The 19,450-nt window shown below is 44.9% G+C and overlaps 1 protein-coding gene across 1 annotated transcript in view; it reads right to left on the reverse strand.

Moving 5' to 3' along the window:
• Positions 1 to 19,450, reverse strand: part of LOC147727675 (uncharacterized) — a 382,784-nt gene that overhangs the window by 217,042 nt on the left and 146,292 nt on the right. The window lies entirely within an intron of this gene.

Consider the following 19,450-nt stretch of genomic DNA (forward strand, 5'->3'; position numbering starts at 1 on the left):
AACTTTCTGTTGAATTATTTTGTCTTATTGTTAAAGAGTATTGGTTACATTATTTTTCTTTCTTTCTTCATATAGATGCTCCCAAAAAGCTCACCAGAAGGGAGATGGCTGTCCGGGCCAGGGCCCGGAAGCTGGAGGCCATTCAGGTGGAATATTCCAGGCTGTGGGCTTGGGAACAGGAGAAGGGGGCATTAAACAACCTCCTCCAGCACTGCCCCCGTGTCCACCAGTCAGCAGCCTCCAGCACGGCGCCGTGCTCGGACAGCCCCCCGCCGCCGCTCAGCTGCAAGAACACCAGCAGCTGGCCCCTCCAGAGCCTGGACGGCACGCATGCGCTGCCTAAGCCTAAGAGTGGACTACCTGGAGCGCAAGGTGGACGACCTTGAAAAACAACTCCGGGACCTCCGCAAGGAGCGGCGGGACCGCCTGTCCAGACACCGCCGGAAGTAACTGTGTCCCTTGCCCCTTTTTTAAAGACTGTTGGGGGGGTGGGAATCGGGAGTTGGGGATTATTTGGGACTACTGGACTATTTGAAATGGACAATTGTTTGGGGTAGGGAGGGGAGGGACTAGTTTATTTTGTTAGGGGAAATATATCATTATTCATTTTACATACTTCAACATAGTGTACGCGTTGATCTTATTTTGTGGGGTGGTGGGCAGGGGTTACGGCACGTTTGGTTTCTTCAAACTTACCAGCATGAATGATCTAAAACGACCAAAAATGTTCAAAAGTGCCACTAACAGAGTTAGTGAATTCACTTGGCCTACTAGTACTTTACTAGTACTACTGTCAGTCTCTCCTCCGAGTCCTAGCCCATTATTCTACCTCCCCAAAATGCTTATCTTACCTGTGCTTCGTGTTTGAGAATAGAGCTAGGCACAGTGCTGGCTGCATGGCAAATGGTGATCACGCCACCCCGGACCGAAATTCCGTTGTTGTGGTGTTAGTAGGAGAGGTAAAACACTAGCAGTAGCAGCATATGAAAAACAAAGTAAAAAAATGAGACATTGAGTGGCCTGATAGGAGTATTAGAAGGAATAGTAGCCTAAGCAATGCTGAAGATAAGTATGGGGAAAAAAGAATTGCATGGATGATTATGGCTACAACAAGAACAGTGACACAGCAGCGTAACAAAAAGTCTTCTTGACATGTAGGAGGATGATGTTGACGATGGACCCAATCGATGGTGGGCATGAAATTCAGAATTTATTTTAAAATACTCATTGTTGTTTTTTTCATCAGAATTACAATATCCTGGGATTCATCTAGCTGCCTTAAAATTGATTTGAGGAGGTTGCTTGCACCTTATCCTCCCCAGCAAGTGTGTGGAATTATTGTTATAATTTACTCACACCTCAATGAAAACCACACAGCCCGGGGAAAGAGGGTTAGGGTTTGAAACTTGGATGGGAATGGGGTTTGTGGGGAAAGTTTTGTGGAGAGAGGAAAAAAAACACAGCATGGTCAAACAACAAATGAAGATAAACTAATCTTTGGATACAAAGCTATCCACAAATCTTTTAAGGGACATAAAGGAAGTGCATGCACTACTGCATGCATGAAGTTGTTTGCTAAATGGATAGGTTACTGAAAAGTAAGTAGTACTTTCTACAATGTACTAACTATGAAGAAACAATGTGACAGTACAGGGCTGCAGTAATTACGCAATTTCACTTGTCTATCCGCCCTCAGAGAGAAGAACCACTTAGTACATTAAATTAGTTTAACAAACAGCAAAGACAAAAGTATACAATGGCTGGAGGGATGAATTGAAGCAGAGAGCAAACAAATGCACAGAGTCACACTCATAGAAGTTCAGAGCAATAACATTACTTAAAATATAAGTAGATATGAAGATGGATACTGTAACTGTATGTTGTTGTAGTTGTCCTGTTGAATTTGGGAAGTTGCATGCATCCAGCCATTCCTCTTTTTCGCGGTACTCCTCCATTCCATCTGACGCTCCGTCGATCAATGTTGGGGACCAGAAGGCACCTCGTCCACTGCCTGACTGGCGGATGCTGAATTGCGGGTCACTAATTGTAAGCCTGAGTTCATCCTTTTTGCCATTGCACAGGGTAAAAGCCGGACTGTAATTGTTGATTGAAAAACAGGAAATGATATTAAAACACCATGGAGAAAAAATATAAGGTACGCTGTGCGGTGCAAAAATAACACTTTCAGTTTCAGAGTCGACAGTATTACAATACATACAAGCATCATTTTGAAAGTGCATACTCTGAGTCTCCTTTTCAAGGATAAATAAGTGTGGGCGAAATTTGCGGATCTTTCCCCTCAAGCTAGGTGTAAAGTGTAAACTGCGACTTTAGAACAAAATTAGACCTTCCCAGCAGTGCTCCCAGACCCCTCAACCCACCCCCAAACATCTAGAACCCCCCCAAGCAGCCCCCCAAAACATGCAATGCTAGTACTAGGCCTAACTTTCAACAGTGCTAAAACGCTCTCTGACAATAGGGCTAGGCCCAAATCCCACTTTTCCACCATGGATTTTCTCCAAACCACTTGTATCAGATATTAGACCTTCCCAGCATTGACCCCAGACTCCTCAACCCACCCTCAAAAAAGTAGAACACCCCCAAACAGGCCAAAAGCAAAAATGGAAAATGTCACACTTTTTTTTAGGCCTACCTCAAATTCACTCCAAACGCGCTCTGCAGCTGGGCCCTAACTCCCCTTTTCCACAATGGATTTTCTCCAAACTACTTGCACACGATATTAGACCTTTCCAGCAATGCCCCCAGACCTCTCAACCCAACCGCAAAAAATAGAACACCCCCAAACAGGCCATACGCAAAAATGGAAAATGTCACACTTAGAAAATTTGAGGCCTACCTCAAAATCACTCCAAACGCAGCTAGGCCCTAACTCCCCTTTTCCACCATGGATTTTCTTCAAACCACTTGCAATCAAAATTAGACTATTCCAGCAGTGCTCCCAGACCCCCTGGACCACCCCCAAAACCCTAGAAGCCCCCCAAACAGCCCCCCAAAAACACGCAAGTGAGCTAAAAAGGAAAAACATTTTCACCATGGATTTTCTCCAAACCGCTTGCATCCAATATTAGACCTTCCCAGCATTGCCCCCAGACCCCTCAACCCACCCGCAAAAAAGTAGAACACCCCCAAACAGGCCAAAAGCAAAAATGGAAAATGTCACACAGAAAATTTGAGGCCTACCTCAAAATCACTCCAAACGCCCTCTGCAGCTAGGCCCTAACTCTCCTTTTCCACCATGGATTTTCTTCAAACCACTTGCAATCAAAATTAGACTATCCCAGCAGTGCTCCCAGACCCCCTGGACCACATCCAAAAACCTAGAACCCCCCCAAACAGCCCCACCAAAACACGCAAGTGAGCTAGAAAGGAAAAACCTTTTCACCGTGGATTTTCTCCAAACCAATTGCATCCGATATTAAACCTTCCCAGCAATGCCCTAGACCTCACTACCCACCCGCAAAAATGTAGAACACCCCCAAACAGGCCATAAGAAAAAATGGAAAATGTCACACTTAGAAAATTTGAGGCCTACCTCAAAATCACTCCAAATGCGCTCTGCAGCTAGGCCCTAACCCCCTTTTTCCACCATGGATTTTCTTCAAACTACTTGCAATCAAAATTAGACTATTCCAGCAGTGCTGCCAGACCACCCCCAAAAACCTAGAACCCCCAAACAGCCCCCCAAAAACACGCAAGTGAGCTAAAAAGGAAAAACTTTTTCACCATGGATTTTCTCCAAACCACTTGCATCCAATATTAGACCTTCCCAGCATTGCCCCCAGACCCCTCAACCCACCCGCAAAAAAGTAGAACACCCCCAAACAGGCCAAAAGCAAAAATCGAAAATGTCACACAGAAAATTTGAGGCCTACCTCAAAATCACTCCAAACGCGCTCTGCAGCTAGGCCCTAACTCTCCTTTTCCACCATGGATTTTCTTCAAACCACTTGCAATCAAAATTATACTATCCCAGCAGTGGTCCCAGACCCCCTGTACCACCCCAAAAACCTAGAACCCCCCCAAACAGCCCCCCAAAAACACGCAAGTGAGCTAGAAAGGAAAAACCTTTTCACCATGGATTTTCTCCAAACCACTTGCATCCAATATTAGACCTTCCCAGCAATGCCCCCAGGCCTCACAACCCACCCGCATAAATGTAGAACAACCCCAAACAGGCCATAAGCAAAAATGGAAAATGTTGCACCTAGAAAATTTGAGGCCTACCTCAAAATCACTCCAAACGCACTCTGCAGCTAGGCCCTAACTCCCCTTTTCCACCATGGATTTTCTTCAAACCACTTGCAATCAAAATTAGACTATCCCAGCAGTGCTGCCAGACCCCCCCGGACCACCCCCAAAAACCTAGAACCCCCCAAACAGCCCCCCAAAAACACACAAGTAAGCTAAAAAGGAAAAGCTTTTTCACCATGGATTTATTCCAAACCACTTGCATCCAATATTAGACCTTCCCAGCATTGCCCCCAGACCCCTCAACCCACCCGCAAAAAAGTAGAACACCCCCAAACAGGCCAAAAGCAAAAATGGAAAATGTCACACAGAAAATTTGAGGCCTACCTCAAAATCACTCCAAACGCGCTCTGCAGCTAGTCCCTAACTCTCCTTTTCCACCATGGATTTTCTTCAAACCACTTGCAATCAAAATTAGACTATCCCAGCAGTGGTCCCAGACCCCCTGGACCACCCCCAAAAACCTAGAACCCCCCAAACAGCCTCCCAAAAACACGCAAGTGAGCTAGAAAGGAAAAACCTTTTCACCATGGATTTTCTCCAAACCACTTGCATCCGATATTAGACCTTCCCAGCAATGCCCCCAGACCTCTCAACCCACCTACAAAAAAGTAGAACACCCCCAAACAGGCCATAAGCAAAAATGGAAAATGTTGCACCTAGAAAATTTGAGGCCTACCTTAAAATCACTCCAAACGCACTCTGCAGCTAGGCCCTAACTCCCCTTTTCCACCATGGATTTTCTTCAAACCACTTGCAATCAAAATTAGACTATCCCAGCAGTGCTCCCAGACCCCCCCCCCAGACCACCCCCAAAAACCTAGGACCCTCCCAACACAGCCCCCCAAAAACATGCAATACTGCTAGGCCTCAGTTTAAATTGTGCCAAAACGCTGTCTGCAGCTAGGCCCAACCCCCCTTTTGCACAATGGATTTTCTTCAAAACACTTGCAATCAAAACTAGACTTTCCCAGCAGTGCTCCAAGACCCCCCGACCCACCCCCACAAATCTATAACACCCCCAAACAGCCCCCCAAAAACATGCAATACTGGTGTATCCAAAACATGGCAAATTGCGCTGTTCACAAAAAATTGCTGTTTTCAGCTTGCCACTACTTCGATCCTCTTCAAACGTACCTGGACACTTGCTCCAGCGATTCCCAAGAATCTCAGCAAGGTGGAACAAAATCAAACCACTGCGCTCTTTGAAGAAGAAGAAGTAGAAGAAGAAGGTGTACCACTAGTTTTCACTTTTCACCTAAACACACGCGCCAGAAAAACACCAAAAAAGGCCAAAATTCTGCCAATTCTGGACCAAAGAACGCCAAACCCCCCTAAAACCTTGCCAACATCATTATGAACAAGCCTGCATCAGGCCCTGAGCCCTAGACTCAGCGGGACCCCTACCAACTTAAACCCAAAAACCTAAGTAAATCGCACTGAACCCTAATCCCTAGATATGCTTTGTCTGTCTGTGTCAAAGAGCCTAGGTATGCTACATCAGGATGCTTCACTCAGTGGTGCCTGCCTTGACCGTCTGCATGGCCCTACCGCAAGCATGGGCAAAAAATCCGTTCAGCTCAAGAATTTGTGAATTTTTGGTAATTTTGCGAGATTCGCGAAAAACCGGAAAACAGCAAATTTGCAAACATAACGGATGTTTGGCCCAAGCTTGAGGCAGGGCCATGCAGACGGTCAAGGCAGGCACCACTGAGTGAAGCAACCTGATGTAGCATACCTAGGCTCTTTGTCAGACAGACAAAGCATATCTAATTGTATGCAGCAAGCCACATAGCCACAATTTTACATGAACTGCTGTCTGGAGGGGAGTGGACTCTGCCTGGCATAACAACAACAGTACACTGCCTCGCCCTCGACCACTACATACCACGAATAGACAGACATGTAGTTCTGCTATAGTAGTTGTTATACACTGGTTTACCTGTTTGCCACTCACAAATTGGCCATAGTTCTTCCGTAAACCGACGCTGATGATCCATCCATCCCAGTGAGTGACTGTAAAGAAAAAAGATATATTATTTAATCAATCATCATTGTATATTGGCAAGTGAGTCCACTCCAAGGACATTTTGCATATTGGAAAATGAACATAGTGGCCTATGAAGTTGAAGTACAATTTGAATTAAACAAGGTAAAAAAAAAGTAGTAGACATGAGTTACAATTACTGTGTAAAAGATTAAATAATAACTAAGACAAGACATATGATTCATTTCATGCACAAAAAACAAACAGCAATTGGTTTCATCAGAGCCAGATAGCCATTGCTGTCCACTGCATGCCATCTTCTCATTATTCATTACCTGTTCTACTTTTTGTCCGCATCTTCTTCGGAAAGTGAGGGCCAACAGGGCAGCCTCTCCTGTCAATTTTAGAAGTAACTCTGTCAGCAATCAGCAAGCATGTAGTCAGTCAGTAATTTCAGTCCCACTTGAGGGGACTCTTCTACGAAGACAAAGTTTCTTTATTCTTAGTAATCCATCCATCTGCCTTGAGGGAAATGGATAGGGGGAGTCTGGAGGAGGAGGATAGAGGAGCATGATTGAGTTGTGAACTTGTGAACCCTCAGGAATGCAGACTGCGGCACCTTCAAATCAATAAGGAAAATAAGATGGAGACAGTGCTGCAGATGGACTAATTGTGATTAGGTGATTAGAGTTTTGTTGTGGTAAAAGTTGCAAAACAAAGAAAGACACAGAGGAATAAAAGTGAATAAGGACGAAAAAAGGAAGTTATTTTCAGGCCTCGGTGTCAGGGAAGTAGAGCTCGTCCTCAAACTCTGTGAATTGAGACGGGAGTGGGTCAGCTAACAGGGAAGAACTTCCGTCACCTAAGTCGGTGTCCTCTTCTTCCTGCGTGCATTCACGTATTTTGTAATCTGGGGGTATGAAGTGCTGATTCATCTTGATCATCGTTAACTTCTCCACATTTTTGGGCGAGAGGCGGGGCCGTTTTGAAGTTACAATGGCACCAGCAGCACTGAAAACACGTTCAGAAGACACGCTTGCGAGTGGGCAAGACAAATAATTTAGAGCCAGGTTAGTGATCAGTGGCCATAGAGGCCTTTTCCTATACCAATACAGCAATGGGTTCTGATTAACAAAGACCTCTGTTGGGTCATCCAGATAGGCCTGCACCGTCGCTCAAGGTCCTCCATGGTTGCTCCACTTTGCGTACCATCTGCGGCCTTTGCAGCACTGGAACGAGCAAACCCTTGATGAGTTAGCCAATCCACTTCTGACAATATTATGGCTGGGCCTGGTGCAGGTGAGGATGATGATACGGTTGCTGGTGTCGTTAACGGCTGTGAGGGAAAGTGACCCCCTTCGGCCACAGATTCAGAAGTGGAACTTGATGCCGGATGGCCTGCTGATTCAGTTGTACTTCTGCCGGCTCCTTGAATTTTCTGCTGCTCTTTTTTGAACCGAGTGGCTCACACAGCTAGCCAATGTTTGTACTTTGAAACATCTGCTTCATCAAAAGGAATGAATGCTATGCTGGCCACTGCCTTTTTGTACCGTGGATCCAGAATAGTGGCACAAATGTAATGTTGTTCTGTATGTATGTTTTTAAGCCTTTCATTGGCAACTAGGCGGCTTAATAACCTCTCCGCCAACTGATATGCGTCTTGTTTTTCAGTAACATCTTGGAACGTTGAAGACACAGCCTTCAGTTGGTGCTCTAGCATGACTAACAATGGGATAGTTTGGCCCAAAGAACAGTCCTCCCTGCTGGCTTCACGCATGAAGACCTCAAAAGGGCGAAGCATGTCTGTCAGGCTTGCAACTAGCTTCCATTCCTCCAACTCTAGCCTCATGTCTTTCATAGTAGAACCCAGTTTATAGACATAATCATTTATTACCTCTCACTTCCCAGACAGACGCTCAAGCATGTAAAAGGTTGAGTTCCAACGTGTTGCCACCTCCTGGATGAGTCATTTGATTGGCAGTCTACGTTCATGTTGAATGCTCCTCAGCTCCTTCCGGGCCTTAAAAGAATGGCTGAAATGTGTGCAGATTCTTCGGCAGGTGGTCAGTAACTTGCTGACTGTGTTTTCTTTTTTCAAGAAATCTTGCACCACGATGTTAATACTGTGCGCCAACCACGGCACTCTGAAATAGTCACCTTGCTGCATGGCCTTAACTATATTACTGCCATTATCTGTGGAAACATAACCAACTATGCAATTTCTTGGACGCAGGCATTCATAGACCTTCCTATTAAACTCCTCCAAAAGGTTAGGTGAAGTATGAGTTCTCTCCATGGTAAACATGGCTACTGTTTCATGTTTCCGACTAGCTTGAAAAATTGTGGCACTGTCAACACCTGCAGATAACCTGTCTCTAACCCCTGCAAAAGAGACCCAGTGTGCAGTGATGGGTTTGGCAACTGGTCCACAAGTCTGTTGTCAGGTGGATAGTGTGAACAGCACTCTTCTGCAAAGCTGCCCCAATCACCTCCAGCACATCTTGATGTAGTGCTGGAACCGCAACTCTGGCAAAATAGGACCGGCTAGGAACCTTCCATTTAGGGCAGACTGTTGCCACAAATTCTCGAAAACCCACCCCTTCCACGAAAGAAAAAGGGAGAAGGTCCAGCGCTAACATTTTAGCCAGCTTTGCGTTATACAGATGTGCCGTTGGGTGGTTGCGTTCAAATGGCGCCTCCGACCAAAACATTCTACTAATGGTGGGCTGGACCGTTTTACGTGATGATGATGATGACTTCTTCAAACCAGTTAGGCTCAGTGATGTACTTTTTCGCATTGGTGTCTCTCCCAGACTCTTAGTGTGCCTCATACAAGTTGCAGGGGTAGAGGGTGTGGGCGCTACCACTGCAGTGCTGTTGCCAGGGGTACTGGGTGTACCAGAAAAAATGTCTGTCGCTTCTTCACTTCCCCCCTGCACGATCAGCCACTCGTCATCATCAGATGCAATATCAATGGATACATTTGGATTTGTTTTTCTTTTGGTTTCCTAGATCTTACTTAGGTGCGCCTCCCACTGGATAGTGTGATGTTTTTTGAGATGACCTCTCTGGCCTCCGGTACCATAGTTGGTACCAAGCTTCCCCCGACTAACTAATGTTTTACAAATCGAACAAACGACCACGTTTTCCGCATTTTGGCTAACAGTAAAGAAGTCCCAAACTGGGGACTGGAGATGTCTGCTGGTGGTGCAGGTGCTGCTTGAGTTTCAATGCCAGATGAAGTGGAGAATGGGCGTGGCTGAATTTGTTTCTGTTGTTCACTTACAGCACCACTACTTGAGCTAATGGAGGTCGAGCTGGATGGAGGTCCCTGCCGGCCCTTCTGACTTAAAAATATGGAAGCTGTAGGTCGTGTTGGTGTTGTAGTTAACTGTGTTGGTGGTGGTACCAGTGCCACGCCGCCCACATCCCGCTCAGCAGCCATTCGGGATAGGGTGAAAATGTCTGTCTGCTGCATGCCTGCTGTGGCTGGAGTGACGACTTTGATGACTGGGTTGTCGTCAGACTGTTCATCAGCAGCAGAAGACACCACTTCTTGTTCGTCGTCATCACCCATAAGTGGAAGCCTTGCAGGAACCTTCCTTTTAGGCTTAGCTACCTTTGTCGGCTCATGGCGTGCCTCACTCTCAGAGTGCATTGGTGGGTTCCAATCAAGATCAAGGTCATCAGAATGAAGGGGGCTTGAAGAAGAACTTGTAGTAGTAGTAGCCCTCCTTGATCTTTTTCTTGCTGGGGATCTGGAAGACAATGAATCATCATCAGGAGGAGTGGCTTCCTCGGATGATACCTCCACTTGAATATCAATTTCCTGATGTGCCCCTACTTCTGGAGGAACAAGCATTGTAGGCAGTTGTGCCACTCCATGAACCTCTAGTTGCACCTCTCCATGCACCTCTCCATGCGTCTCTCCATGCGCCTCTACTTGCGCCTCTACTTGCGCCTCTCCTTGCCCATGTACTTGCGCTTGTACTAGTTGCACCTGTGGTTGTCGTTGCACCTGTGGTTGTTGAACACTCGTCAGCTGAGTTACACCTGGCGTTGATTGGATGGTACTTTCTTGTGATGAGCCAACATCACTGGTCGATGGTGATTGAGAAACTAAAGTGGCTGTCTCAGCAGCACTCATGGTCTTGGACCTAACTTGGCGTGGTGGAACTGAGCCCAATGAAGCGGAGGTGCTGCTTCCAGCTTGGTCCCCGGCGGACACCGCTGCTGCTGCAGGCGTAGTATTTTTTTTTACCAAAAAAGGGGTCGGTGGGCCCACCAATCTCCTTGGTAGGTGGTGCCACTTGCTTCTTCTGCTCCTTTTTACCAGCAGTGGCACTGGCAACTTTTTTCGCTGAGGCGCTACGGCAACCTTTCTTTGGGCCCATCTTCTTCAGATGTCAGAACAGCAGGCCGCAGTTGCGCAAGTTGCAGAGTTGTCTTGTCTGTGGCCACACGTGACGTCACGTGACGTTGTGCTGCACGCACCACTGCAGGACTTCTTCCTGGCACTGGTGGTTCTCTTGTGCACCTAAAAGCAATGGAAGCCAGAGGAACATCAGTTAAACACCCCAAAAAGTCGAAAAACACACAAAATCACCACAATCCAATGCCATCCATGCCCTCAATGATGTTTAAATTCAAGACAACCCATAGAAAGACTTGGTCCATGATCCACTCACTACCCTGGGCCTAATGGATGACAGCAAGGCAAACTGGGTGCAGGCCTGAGCACACTGCCTGGCTTCAAAATGGCCCCTTGACCCCCAGCCACATGGCCAGGCCCTGCCTGGACCAGGCCTCAAAATGACCCCCACCCACAAGGCCAGGCCCCAACACATCCCAAAAAGTCGAAAAACACACAAAAATCACCACAATCCAATGCCATCCATGCCCTCAATGATGTTTAAATTCAAGACACCCCACAGAAAGACTTGGTCCATGCACCACTCACTACCCCGGGCCTACTGGCTAGTGTGGCTTTACACGCACCCCAAAATAAATTTTAAAAATCCACATATAACAGTGAGCTATTCAATTCCATGACATACATGATATTTAAGTTCAACAAAACTCACAGAAACAGTTGTATCATGCACCCATGACTAACCCTGGGCCTACTGCATACTGTGGCTACGCACAATATATATTTTTTAAAGTTGTGAAAAAGTTTAACAATTGTAGTTGCAGCAACTGCAGTGCCCAAAGCAAACAACACCAACTTACTTGTAAAATCTCAAATCGAAAAGTAATCCAAAAGTGATCCAAACAAAAAGTCCTCAAATACAAATATCCAGCAGCTGCCACAAAAAGTAATCCTTCCAGCTCCAGATCCAAATGAAAAGTGACCAGGACATGGACAAAGCACTGGGAGGAGCCTGCTGGACAGGAACAGGAAGGAGACTCTGGGGCACTTCCTTCCTCCCACCCCCCCCCAAAAATGGACTCCTTGCACCAAAAAGTGCAGCCAAATGACAATCTGAGGAGTTATTGTGATCAAAATCATCATTTTCAGAAGGTTTATGCTGCCTGCAGTGGATTTCTTGTGCAGAATTGCAATTTTTGCAATTTCGGGAAAGCAAGCTGTTCAAATTTCCCGCCGGAAGTCAGCTGCGCACCGCATCTACGTGTTCGGCATTGTTTACTCCCGCGATGCGTGATCGCAGGCCCTTATGACGTACTCGCGTTGTCAAAATCTCGCTGTGCAAGATGGCGGGCCGCGATGATGTAATCGCGGTCGAAAAACTCTTGCGCGATCACGCAGCAAGATCCAAAATGGCGCAGCACACGCAAACCGGGAGGAAAAACAACTCGGCAAACTCAGAATCACGGTAAGTCAACGCAGTGAGCGCGATATTGTATTTTTCAAGCGGGACCAAGCAAAAAAATCCGCAGCGTGCGAATTTGCGGATTTTTGGGCAAATTCGCGCGATTCGTGGACCGCGAATTTGCCAAAAATCCACAAATTTCACAAACGAAACGGATTTTACGCCCATGCTTAACAATGTTATGAAATGAAGAATGGCATTCCTGTAGCGAAAGAGCTGATGGTACCTACATATGTAGAACAAGTTATTGGAGAACAGGTACAAGGAAGGTGGAGTCAGACGCCTGTATAGAAGTGGAATTGTAGTAGTGTTTGTAGTATTCAACAGCAGTTCATTGATATATTAAGAATATTTCTACATATCGCTCCAAGGTAAAGTTTAAAACAGAAAAAAGCACTTTACAAGGATTGGATTCTTGCCAGGTTAAAAAGCATACACACTTGCAGGATCACTCACTAGCTTGTTTATCAAACAAAGTGTGCCAAAGCACTTTTCATCATTTCAGGATGTAAGTTGTACACCACTCAACAATGCAAACTTTAGTTAGGAGGCTATACTATGTGAAAACTCCTGCTTTAGGCTTAGGAGCAATGAATAGTATGGTACTGTGGTAGATGTAGACAAGGTTTGTGATGATGTGCAGTTTTGTTTCTTTGGTCCTCAGCAGGATTCTAGGTGAAATAAAGAGCTGTTAAGAGGAGGAGTTGTAGAACAGGACACAGATATTACAGTTGATGGTTTTAAAGAAGAGATTACAACATTGTACACAGTGTGGTCTAAAAAACAGAGTATGTTTGTATATGTGTCGACACACTCACTAGAAGATTTAAACACAGACTGTTGACTTGTATTTAAAAAGTGAAAATGTAAATAATGATAACTGGCAAAAATTAGCTGTGTATTTATTTGTAGAGGACTTCTTTGACTTGTCCATAGGGCAAGTTATATGTAACTTGTGTTACAATAAATTAGGATATAATAAAATTAACAACACATAGCTATTAGATACCCATTTTGTAGGACAATAAAATGCCTGCTAATGTAGAAAAACTTTGAAGGGCTAAACATCTTTAAAAAATACATTTATGATTCTTTGCAGCGTTGCGAAGGGCTCTTATGGACAGCTCTCCAGCACTCACTACAACTCCACAATCCAAGCAGTATGATGCCATCCAGGAAAACTGTGGAGCCAAATCTAGAAGTTGAGATTGGATCTCTGAATGGAATCTTTGACCCAGTGTTGTTGTGGCTGGTATTGAAGTTCAGGGTCCTTCAGCCTTGCGTTGCCTTCTCGCTGCTTTTACACTATTGCTTTGGTATGTTTTTAGAGCTTAAAACATGGAAGTAGTCCCCAAAAATATTTTTTATTTGTTCCCCTTGACAATGTCATGTGTCACAAATTGTGCATTGCAAATGTCTGCTCACTATGAACTCCTCTTAGAGAATGTTCAAGAAAGATACATTTATTTTTTTTGTTGAAAAGTGCATTAGCCAATGATATTCCTCTATTTCTCAATGACATGATTTTCTGGTTTGTTTTTTAATACATTTTTTTGTGGGTTTGTATGTGGCTATTCTTGAAAACTCAGGAGCCCTATCTTTTGCAGTAGTCAGTACCTCTCAAAGGACTTTCTGGGTGGGAATTGTTGCTGGTGCCACTGATGTAGATGGTCCTCCAGCTTTATCTACTTGATTGTCAGTTAGAGATGTTTTCTATGTTAGGTTTTAAGATGATAGACCATGAGCATCATCCCCCATGAATATTTTTTATTCGCCCCTCTAGAGTGGAACTTTTCACAGCGTGTGCATTGTACTAATTATGGAGCAGTTTTTGATTCCTGTTGAGTTTGGATAAGAATGGGTAGTTTTATAGGTGTTCAGAAGTTAAGTTTTATACGTGAGTGCTGTTAAAATAAAGTTAAACAATTATGTTACTAAAAAGCTAGACTCAAACATTGTGTAAAATATGTTAAAATATCTGCTTTACATTTTGTCATTTGTATTTGTGACTACTGATGTCATTGCAACCTTCGGTGTTGCTGTGAAAAAGGAAAATGCATTTTTTATGTAGGTATTTCGATAAATGTATACAAAGGGGAAAATTAAATTAGTCTCTTAATAAATAGCTACACTGAACCTTTATGTTAAATATGTCTATATATGTATTTTACACTTTGTCAAAAACACCCGGTATACGCAGTATGTCTTTGGCAATGGCACTCATATAATCACACAAACACTACCATCGCAATTAAGAAGGACTTCCTTTCTCCACAACTCTGCAAACGTGCCTCCTGGCACAGTACTAGATGTGGGACTTAGTCCCCTTGGCTATTGAGGGTTGTTGGGGCCAACAACCCCTCCTGTTACCTCCAGCAAGTCCCACACATTCAGTTTGCTAAGAGGTCTTTGGAGTCAACGCCCCCTTTCTGTACCACTCTGCAAACACGTCTCCTGGCACACGACTGGTTGGGAAATGAAGTTCTCTTGGATGCTAAGGGACCTTGGGGATCAAGAAGCCCTCCTGGTACTTTCTGCAAGTTGTAGGACAGGCGGGATTCCTGAGAGGTGATCAGAGGGCCTGCTGCCTTTCCCCATCACTATGCAAATAGCATTGCTACTTTAAAAAAAACATAGAAATTCACTGAAAAAAACTAAGGTTACAGGGATGTTACAGTTAGGAATTAGCATTTAAAAAAACTTAGAAATTCAATGAAAAAGCCAAAGGTTACAAGGCTGTTAAGGTTAGGAAATTGAATTAAAAAAAATAGGTTACAAGGACATTATAGTTAGGCTCACATTTCACACACACGAAGCCAGAGAAATTCAGCAGTTATAGTTAGCTGAGCTCACTATAACTCGCTCCCCCTCATTGCACTGCTTATGACCCCACATATTACATCACTCATGACATGGTCAGTGACATCACTCATGACATCTCAAGAGGTTCTTTCCGGATGGGCTCAGCTGGCAGTAATTTTCCTTGGCAATGCCAACTGCGCCATCTCTACTGAGAGGCTCAGGTCATTACTGCTAAAAATGTACCCCAAGTTAGGGGAATTGGCAACCTCACAGGAAGGGCAAGTGGCACAACAAGGGCTCTTTAGCAAGCCTTTCATCAAGGAACTTGACAAATTTGTGTTGAGTAACTCTCTAGACAAGGCCCAGTTATCAATCAAGCAAATTTTCGATGCGCCTAGGTAGGAGGCGCTCGGCCGTCTGATCCCAATATTCTGCCTCCGGTAGGGGGCCAACCATCCCAACGAGGACAATGGCAGGACTCCTCTTGCTTCAGGTGATTCTACCTGACCAGAGTACTGTCATTTCACAAAGGTTCCTGCAGTGGACCCCAAGGTGGAGGTGCTAACTCCAATACACACGGTGAGTCTATCCCTCATTCCCTGCAAGCACTTGGGAGGGGGTCGGCAGATGCATTTAGTAGACAACTGGCGGGCCCTCATGTCCGATGCTTGAGGGCTCCAAATGGTTCAAGGGTTCCACATAGAATTCCACGGGTCCACTTTCTAGCCTTTAACTCCTCACCCTCTCCATTTTTCCAGGCAAGAGGCCACACTTATTCAAGTGGAGGTTTAGGAACTCCTTACCAAGGGAGCAATCTGCCCATCCAACCCACATCCCTCTGAATTTCTAAGCAACCTGTTTTTGGTTCAGAAGCAGGGCGGAGGTCAGCGCCCGGTGATCAATCTCCGGGAATATAATGAGTGCTTAGTTTACCACCACTTCAAGATGGAAGGCATCCATCTCCTGCGTGACCTTCTTCGTCCCAATGACTGGATGGTCCGGCTGGACCTCAAGGATGCTTATCTTATGGACCCTATCTTTTCACTGCATCGCCGATTTCTCCATTTTCCCAGGCCTCCTTCACTTTCGGGCCATTCAATGATTAGAAGCGTCTTAACTACTCCCAATACGTTCCTCTGTCAGAGGAGGCCAAAGAGGAGCTCAAAATGTGGTTCTACCACATTGAGGCGTGGAACGGTCACACCCTTTTCAACTCACAACTGGATCTAGTGATCGAATTCGACGCCAGCGGCTCAGGTTGGGGATCATATTGTGGGGAGTACACCACCGGCAGGAGATGGTCCATCGCAGAACAGTCCCTGCATTACAACCAGTTGGAACTGATGGTTGGTCCTTCGTAGTCCAATGCTGGACCAGAGACCAGGTACAATATTGTGTCCTTCTGAAAATGGACAAGGTGGTGGCAGTCCGGTTCATCAATTACCTGGGAGGCATGCAGTCTCTGGCCCTTTCGGATCTGGTCAAGAACTTTTGGGAATACTACCTAGAACACCACGTTTCGGTGAAGGCAAACATCTCCTGGGGTTGGCCAACCAAGTTGCGGGTTGGGACTCTTGATATCTTGGGGACACAAGCCTTTGGTAAATAATTCCTACACTGTTACAAGCCCTCTCTGTCTGTTGGTGGCCATTGATGATCAACTTATTTGCCTCCAGTTTCGACCGTCACCTTCCCGGTACTTCGGTTGGATGCCGGATCCTGGAGCAGTGGTGACCGAGGCCTTCTTCCAAGATTGGTCGACAGAAAAGGGCTATACCCTTCTCCCCTTCCCCATTATTATACTATTGGGAGCTCAGGTGCGCAGACACGGGGCAGATCAGGTGGTAATCTCACCGATGTGGAAGTCGGAATTATGGTCTCCAGTTCTGATCAAACTTTCCTGGGAGTCTCGAAACCATCAACAACTTGATCCACAACTCCTCAGTGATCCCTCAGGGAATCCCCATCATCTGGTGACTAATGGCAGCCTCCAGTTTATGGCTTGGAGGATTACAGTTCTCAATGGCAAGTCCTAGGCTTTTTGAGAGATACAGCAGATCTCTCTCTCGAGCATGGTCTTATAGTACGGTCAAGGGGTATTGATCAGCCTGGTCTTGATGGATGGGTTGGTGTCTACAACAGAGCTTTAATCTCATGGGTGAGGTCATTGTACACATACTGAATTTCCTAGCATACTTGTCCTCAGATGGAATGGCCTATAGCTTGGTCAATACATTTACATCAGCGATCTCTGCAGGGCACAACGTGATTACGGGCCTGCCGGTCGGAAAGCACCCCATGTTTAAGAAAGTGCTCCGGGGCATTAGATTGTCTCTTCCGCCAGAACCATGATACTCGATCCTTTGAGATTAAAATATGGTCTTGAAACTTCTTACCTCATGGCCAAATGACAGCTACTTCTCCCATAAACAGTTGTCGGTCAAGTTGGACATTGTTTTGTGGCTGATCTCGTGCAGGAGGGTATCAGATGTTAGAGGCATGGACATTAATAGAAGGACCTTTACGCACGGAAGGTGTCGCATTTCATGTCGCTCAACGGACTAAGGGTAATTCCTGCTTGATTTCCCATCCAGCCTTTCTGGACTCACCCAGGTTGTGTGTTTTTCGATGTATCAAGGCCTATGAGACCATGACTGAAGACCTTCATCCCCACGGGCAAAAGCAACTTTTGGTAGCTTTAAAGAAACCATTCAAGATGTCTTGTCACCGACCATTGTAAGATAGGTGTGGTGGATCATGCAAGAAGCAGGTACTGATACCAAAGGTTTCAAGACGCACTATACCTGAGGAGCGATGGCCTCAAAAGCCTTTGATCTAAGAGCTCGCTTGGAGCATATTTTGACTGCAGTAGACTGGTCCCCGGATTAGACCTTCAAAAGGTTTTATTTCAAACCAGTCTCTCCATTGCAGCTCTAGTGGTGGATAAGCTTTATCCTCACCTCCGGGTCCTGCCAAAGAATTAAAATATTCCTAGCTGTCCTAACGGAAAGTTTCAATTCTATTAAGGACTCGGAGAAAAGGATTAGCCCACCCATTGATGAATCAAGACCCACCGGGTTATTGGAGCAGCTTATGGATGTAAGTAATGTTTTCTTTTTCCATTTCGATTGGTAATAATGTTACTGTATGGTTATCATTGTGCTTAAAAAATGTAATGGTTTGCATGTTCTAGGTTATACTGCCTCTATTTTTCAAGTTGCGATACATACCTGGGAAACAACTACCTTCTGGATTACAGAAACAGAGTCATCTAAACAGGAGTGAAATCTTCCACGTTTGGCGTGGTCGCAGGAAGAAAGAGAGCAACAGAGGAGGGAAAAAGAGCTGTTGGAGGCACTCGCTGCAGCTGAATGGCTAAAGGACTTGTGTAGGAAGCTGCCACTGTATATGCTATACCAAAGTAAGGTATTATGTGTACAGAGTCCAGTGGATCCCAAGAGGTATAGCAGAGGCTAAATTAGATAATCACTAACAGCTCTATATGTGGTAGTTTGGTAGAGCAGTTAGGCTTATCAGGAGGGTATGTTAAACATTTATTGTATTCACTCAACAAGTTGGGCTTGTGCCCAACTGCCATTGTCATCATCATCAAGATAGCTTTATTCGACTGAACTAGTCATAAAGGACATACAGTTCAACACAAGTATATTAAAATAGCGCTGGAATTCAAAAGTTAAGATCTAAGTTAAAATCTAAGTCAGTACATTTGTTTCTGAGCATAAACTGAGCAGATGAACCAGGTCAAAGTTTACCCTTTTACTTGAAGATGCTTTGCGCACCAGCAGAGAGAGAAAAGACTTGACCAAAGGCATGGAACTTTAGTTTCTCACCTGAAGATGGGAACATACACCGGAACGGAGGAAAAGATCTATTGTTTTGATATGAAAGGATAAGGAGGCTGACGTATCGGGGTGCTGAGACATACCTTATTTCGAGGCAGGAGCTCCAGGTTTGCTGGGAGAAGCTTGGAGTTGCGTAGTATTACTGCTGATTTTTAGCTCTACTCAAATTTCGTATCGAGAGAAGAGAAAACGTCTCACATATTGCCACATTCCCCCTAAAGAGATCCATCTCTGAATGACATCATCTACTAGGTGAGATGAGGAAAGACTGAAGAAGGGTTCCCTTTGACTGAACAATATTGTAGTGCAGCTGAAAATATGTTTTTAATAAATCACTATTATTTCTTTCAAAAAGTCATAACACTGGACAATATATTTATTGTGCAGAGTACATATTTTAGCTTACTTTTATACTCTAGCCCAACACCCACCTTCAAGAATAATCTTTGACTCGTTGGGTCTTGCTACCCATCAGAAAATACTTGACAATTCAGTGAGCTTGCAGTAGTACCTTAATCTGTGGCTCCAAGACAACACCAATACTTGGATTCCCACAGGCGTGGGAGAACTGGTCTACTTGAAAATATAGTTTTGTAACGTCACAGAATATAGTACATATTTAAGGTTAATGTCTCTTCTCACAATAACAAATAAATGACTGTGTTTTAGGGTTCCACAAACTTTTCATTAGTATG

The sequence above is a fragment of the Lissotriton vulgaris genome, chromosome 3_1, assembly GCF_964263255.1.
Source record: "Lissotriton vulgaris chromosome 3_1, aLisVul1.2, whole genome shotgun sequence".
NCBI lineage: Eukaryota > Metazoa > Chordata > Amphibia > Caudata > Salamandridae > Lissotriton > Lissotriton vulgaris.